Source organism: Alligator sinensis, unplaced genomic scaffold, assembly GCF_000455745.1.
Source record: "Alligator sinensis unplaced genomic scaffold, ASM45574v1 scaffold625_1, whole genome shotgun sequence".
In the NCBI taxonomy this organism is placed as follows: Eukaryota; Metazoa; Chordata; order Crocodylia; family Alligatoridae; genus Alligator; species Alligator sinensis.
Window position 1 is genome coordinate 16,298 of NW_005842894.1, and position 7,005 is coordinate 23,302.

Below are 7,005 nucleotides of genomic sequence, written 5' to 3' on the forward strand. Positions count from 1 at the left end.
AGGCAGAAACTTTTCACTTATTTCCTTGCATTTAAGTGCACTACAATTTCTAGTAGCTGGCTTTTGGGAAAAAAGTGTGTATTATATGTGAGGAAAATATGGGACTTGAGAGGATATGGAAAGAACTGAGGAAGGCTGGGGTGGAAGAACTGTATGATCCTCCAGATACCTCTTGCTGTAGAGCAGGAAGAAGATGCCCCAATACTGGGCAGTCTTGTTGCTACAGACCCTCAAGGATGTTGTTGCTATAGGTTTCTTATGTTTGCAGGTCTGAGAGTTTTGATTAAGGGTAGTGGGGGCTGGACTTATCCCATGAAATCTGGAGGAATTTTACTACTACTTCATAGCCTGGATGCAGCCTTCTGTTAGTTCCTATAATCATTTAGGTGGTGTTTGCTCATAGCAAGTGTGCAGGGCCATGTGAGCACCTGCTCTGTCCTGTCCAGGGAAGCTGCTCTGTCCTGTCCCAGTCCAGCTCCTGCTTCTTGTGCTTGATCCTGGCCAGGGCCCAAGAGACAGAATCTCCAGGGAGACCATTCATTTCCACAGACTGGAAACATTTAGCCTCCCAAGGTTTACTCCACCAATCAGTTTTAATCAATTGTAATTGGCCTTCCTAGAGAGAGATTAAACTGCATTTTTGCAGTTAGTAGGAAAAGCCAGTTGGGACTCTGTGGGCTCAGAGGTCAGAATTGTCTTTGGCTGGTAACTGCAAAGCCTTGTGGGTAATAGCCAATTGCGATTGTGCCTAATAAATTTTGGATGAGGGGAACTGACATGGGGATTTAGCTCTAACATATGCTGGCTATGTTGGAAGTGGCATTCTAGCAGGTCTGATCTCTCAAGGATGATGGGAGCATGTGGTATTACTTAGCACTCACTCTCTTTTAGATCTTCCTCTGTGGCTCAGGGAAAGCCCCGTGTCGTGGGATTCTGGTGACAAGTTACATTAACTTTGGCGTAATATAGATTGGGTTTGTGCATCAATGTGAATTATTCCTTTGTTTGGAGCAGATGTACAACCAGGACAATGGCCCCAGTAGTTGCAAATACAATATCTTACCCCTAGATACATAAGAACCTATTTGCATTTACCCCAGGAGGAAAGAGTACACATGTCACCAATCCCAGTGTAACTATGCTGGTGTAACTTTACTATTTTGCCTCAGGTAATTCTACGCCTGCTCTTTTTTCACAACAGTATAGGAGCAGGTTCCACAAGTATAACATGGCATGGGAGTGACCTTTTGCACAGCCTCAGCTTTTATGTTTGTTAAAACATCAGGGGGAAGAAAGCAAGACTGCAAAGGATTCTGGGCTGGCACCACCAGCCAAGTGGTATGTCCTGAGTAAGGAGGGGCAACTTAGGACCTTGCACACCAAGGCACTGCATTATAAATGCTGCAGTGTGCTGCTATGTATATTAGCCTGAAGTGAAAGCAGTGGGCTTATGGCTTGGCATCCTGAGACAATGGGATCTCAAAGGCATGTTTAGTGTGAGGGTTTCCAAAAGGGTCCCCATGAATCATGGGACACTGATGCATCAATGTAGCAGTTGTGATCCCTGGATGGGCCACCAGACTGGCATTTGTGCTTACAGGATACTTTCCTCTGAGGGGATACAGCTCAAACACCCACTGAGCAGATTACTTTGGCACTGGAGGACAGGAAGGGACCACATGAATGCAATGCCTGTTTGTTTGCTGCCAAGACTCAACAGTTTCTTGGATGTTCCTGCTGTTCTCCTGGGATGCATGTGTGCAGCTTGGTTCTGCAGTCTCTGCAGAAGGGAGTCCTTCTCCTTAGTGAGCATTCGCTGCTGATATTGCAAAATTTCAGGCCATGTACAAGCATTCAGTTTCTACTGGGAGAATTGCTGTTCCCCTGATAGAAACTCAAAGTGCACAAGTATTTGTTTTGTTCAGGAGGAACGATCCCCCTCATTCCTGTTGTGCAGGAATGAATGCTGTCTGTTTCCCTAGCCTTCAGGAGCAGAGAGCCCCAGCTCCAGCCCTGAGAGGAAATAGTCCTGTACATTGCCTTGCTCATAGTTTTTGAGCTAACAAATGGTGCCATGTCCCATGTGCTTAGTCCTGAGGAGCTGATGCCCACTGTTTTAGCATCAGGACAAAGAGATGAATGCCCCTCTCAGCGGAGAGCATTCTGACCCACTGACCTGAGACCCATGGTGCAGAACTGTGGACAATGAGCAGGCCTCAGCAATTTAAACCTCTTGACAGGACCGTTTTGATGGAGTCTCTTTGGGGTTCTGGGTAAGGCTGCACCCCTCCCACACTGCCCCACCCCATGCCTGAAACTAGGCAAATTATTGCGATGGCCTATAAATCTTGAGGCACTTAGTGAATCAGGCTCTGGTACTTACCTGATGCCTGGGTCCTCTGCCCTTCTACCAGTGATCCTCTACAAGGGTTAAGCATTTCTGGGCTTACTCCTTCTTTACCCACAATCATCTCATGGACCTCTACCCTCATAGCTCTCCAGGCCAAGTGCAGAGGGTGTCTTTTCACCCGGTGTTAGTAAGAGTTTTGGTATAGGAAAAGAACATGCAAACTTATCTGGGTAGAGGGCCAGGAGGAGGACTTCTCATGGCATGCATTAGTGGTGTCTTTCTGTATGCCGCTGCCAGGGGCTCAGACACCCTGGCAATGAGGTCAACATAAGACGATAGAGATGGATAAAAGCCACATATGCAAGCTGTGTGTCTGTCAGGGCTATAGATCCTTATTGGCTGTGCCCTGTGTGGGCACATAGCTAATGACAGCCACAGTCCTAGAGGAGAGCAGCCGCGCATGACATGGCCCTGCTCCAGGCCACAGGAGGAAAATACTTCTGTTTTGGTGCACAGAAACCATTACACCCAGCAGATTAATGTGTAACCAGTGGGTGTGTGGCCCCTCCATTGTTCCTACCCCTATTTCCAAGGCCTGTGTCCAGGAATGTACTCCTCAGGTTTCCTTTACGTGGCTGAGGCTCCTCTTCCAATTAGGTTTTTGTTTTAGCTCCTGGAATTTGTTAGCAACTGTTTGTGGCTTCAGCCACCAGAAAGTGTGATGGTTGAGTGGTTTAGTCACCTCAATGGACAGCAGGCCAAAACCAGTCTGCAGAGGGGGGTGGTCCTTGGAGCTCGGTGGCATTGCCACCTGGGCAAGGTGCACGGCATTGCCAGCTCAACTCCAGCTCCAGGCCAGATATCAGTGTCATGGATGCCCTTTAGCTCTAGCGTAGGGGCCTGTGCTGTGACAGTGCTGCATCCAGGGTTCCCCACTACACCTTACTGCAGAGAATACATGAGAGGCCTGCCAGGTCTCTAATCCCTGCCCCAGGGCCAGGACTTATCCTTCCTGCCACACCATTCCCAGGGTCTTATTCAGCTGTTCCTCAGTTCACAAGCACCTGCCAAGAGGATCTCTCAGCATAGCATCCCCCTTGCATTTCTACATGGATATTTGTGGTGATTGTGGGGCTCTCTTGCTAAGGCCACTTCAGTCTCTGAACCTGTAGCCATGTTCCCTGCATGCTCAGCAGAACACTCGGTGCCACTGGGGTTCCTGTGGAGAGAAATGTAAATCGCAAAATCATGGTGCAGGAGGTGGCAGGTGTAGTTATTCCTTTGGGGATTGTCCTCTGAGCTCATCAAGGTGCACCTTGGACAAGGACAAGCAGGGAGCAATGTGGTGGACCTCTGCCCACTTTCTGCAAGGTGGGTTATGGCAGGAGTCGTATGTGGGGAGGGGGAGGCTGTGAGCATGGGGTTTGTCGTGTGCTTTGAGTGGGAAGCAGGGCCCCGGTGTCTGCACAACCAGTATGAAGTGGGGTAGCAGAGGGGGCTGGGCTGGGCTAGTTATTAATGGGCCCACATGCAAACTGTATTCAAAGCAGGAGAGGTTGTTGCCATTGGCCCCTCCTCCGCACAGTGCAGGCACATTGGCCTGAGCCAGGTGTCAGCAGCATTTTTGGGCCGAGTGCCAAAAACCATGCAATCTCAATTTAGATGTTGGCATGCCAGGGGTGGATGGCAGCACAGCCTTTCCCACTGTCTTCCCAGAGGTCGCCACCATCAGCAATGAGGAGGGGATGAGGGGAGAGAAGAGGAGGGGAGTGAAATGAAGAGCAGTAAGTCTGTTTTGCCAAAAAAGCTGTAGGCTTCTGCCATTCCTTTTTGCTGCGGGGGAGAATTTCAAGGGAGCCAGGAAGGGAGGAAGGAGTGGGGGGAGGAAGAGGAAGCAACTGCCCCTCCACGCAGGGGCTGGGGTGGGAGGGACAGGGGTGCCAAGCGGGGCAGGGGAAGGCTCCTGCTGCCCCTCACCCCCAGGCGCAGAATCCGTGCCCCCTAGCCCCATGGGGCTCTGCATGTGTGTGCAATGTGTATGCGTGTATGTGTCTAATTCGGGGGGCAGCCCCAGGGGCAGGGGCTGTACCAGGACCCGAGTCTGAGATCTGCTTCCTGCCTGCTCCCCCTGCACACATGCACTTACACACACACGGAGGTGACAGTACAGCAAGGTGGGTGTGGGGATGAGAGCAGGGGCCTATTTGAGGGCTGGTAGGCAATGGCTGCAGGGAGCACAGCACAGAGACGCAGCAGGTCTTCTGCTGCCTGTCCTACCTCTCCACCACTGCCATGTGAAACTCTTGCTATGGGATGGGGGAGGGAAGGAAGGGGAAGGCTCCCAGAGCCCAGGGTAGAGCAGCACCTGGGGTGGGGGCGGGAAGGGTGTTAGGGGCTGGGTCTCTTCCTGGTACTGCAAGCACTGACTCCACTATGTGCCTCAGCCACCACTGCAGTTCTGGGAGCCAGAGCTGCTGCTGTTGCAGCTGGTACCTTCTGCACAGGGGAGGGTGGAGGGTGAAGAGTGGGGAGCACCAGCTGTGCTGCTCCCGACCTCTTTCCCCGTATCTGTCCTGAGGTAAATGTGCTGGACCCCAGTGCACCAGTTGCAACCTCCTGGCTGCCTGTCACATCTGGCCTGGGCTCTGGGTGCTACTGCCTGCCATAGAGCCCAAGCTGCTTGCAGCTTCCCCATCACCTGCTGTGAGCAGCCTGGGCTCCATAGCCAGTGGCAGCTGCCCATAGTCCAGGACAGCTGTAGCATGCCCAGCAAACTGGCCTCATGTGTCATGGTACAACACGCATACTGGGGTTGCCGACCCCTGCCCTAAACTATGATTGTGTTCATTCTTGCTGGCATTCTTCAGGCCACCCTGGGGTCTGCGGGGAAAAGCTGCCTTGTCCAAGCACTGGCGGCATTGTGCCAGTGGTATCTTCCAGAGGACAAGGGATATGGGCTTTCACAAACCCAGTGACCTCTTTCAAGAACAGGTCATCACTTGGCCATATGTCTAGGGTTTAGTCACTTCTGCCTGTCAGGGCTCCAGATATTTCCTGCCTAGCCCAACTTTCCTCAGGTCTGTGCTAGGGATGTTGCTGTGTCCTGTTAACAGTGTTTCCTAGGGTGGCAGGGGCAGCCAGACAACAACAGGTGCCCTACTCAGGCGACACAGCTGGACGTCCCCTGCCAGAGCAGCTTAGCTGTCTGCAGGGTCCCAAGAAAACTGCTGCTTCCTCTCGATTTGCACAGCCAATTAGCAGCTCATGCTAATCACAGCCAGGCTTTGTTAAACTATTTGATTAGTACTTTGCATAATGAACCCAATTAGGGAATTCCCATCACTTATAATTAGGGAGAGAAGCATCTTGAGTGGCACTCAGTTCTGCTCCTCAGGGAGAACTGAATCCTGAACAAAGGGCAGCCAGCTCCCTGGCCTGCCTATCCCTTCTCTCCTCCTCCCTGACTTCTGGGGCCTGGAGACCTCCCAGATAAGCTTAGCTCCCTAGGAACTTCAAGAAGATTCTGCGGGTGTCATATATGGCACATTCCTCCGTCAGCACTGTCCCATCCCCTGCACCCACCAAGGGTCTAGACACGGGGCAAGTGTTGGATGACATGTGAAATGAAGCCTGCACAGATCTGGGGGGCTGTCTGCAGAGCTCATCTTGTCCTCTGTCCTAAGAGAGTCCTGAAGTGGGGACTTTACACCTTATTACAACTTACACTGTGAGCCACACAAATATTGATGGGTGTTATCACTAGCTGGAGTTTGGAGCAGTCACATTTCAAACCAGCAGGAGCCTAGAGGATTGAAAAGTAAGAATCACTCCACCCCACACCCCCAATCCAGGGGCCCTGCCTCCTGCCTCTCCTCCCTCTGCTCTGAGGGCATTACTTACTTGTGGCTACCTGCACTCTGTCCCAGGAAAGCAGACAGGGAAGGGTTAACCTGGGTGGCTGGGTTGCTGCTCTTCTGGCCCAGTCAGCAGCAGCTGCACAGCTGGACAGGCAGGTTAACCCTTCCCTGTCTGCTCTCTGGGCCAGACATGAGCAGCCACAAGTAAGCAAGGCCAGTGGGGAAGTGGTGGTTGTGGGGTGTTTACACTAAAATGCACTCTGTCCCAGGAAAGCAGACAGGGAAGGGTTAACCTGGGTGGCTGGGTTGCTGCTCTTCTGGCCCAGTCAGCAGCAGCTGCACAGCTGGACAGGCAGGTTAACCCTTCCCTGTCTGCTCTCTGGGCCAGACATGAGCAGCCACAAGTAAGCAAGGCCAGTGGGGAAGTGGTGGTTGTGGGGTGTTTACACTAAAATGTAGCTTAGAATGGCCAGTCTGAAGCTCTCCAGGGTTGCTCTTGATGTAAGGAGATCCTTGTGGCTGCGCCCCATGCTTTGGGGATCATGTACTCTGCCTCTTGGAATTGCTTTGGGCTGAACACTGGAGCATTGGTTGTGCTGGGTGCAGCTGTCATTTCCTGGATATTACCCCTTTCAGACCACTGGCTACCAGGTGCTCATTTATAGAATCAGCTGGAAGGCTTAATGCAGGGCCTTTTTGGGTCAGTGTACCCTCAGCGTGCAGTCAAGAAGGAAGGCATCCCCCAACGTCCAGTCCACAAGCAAGGGGAGGTGGGGGGTCCCCAGCAGCCGAGCGGGG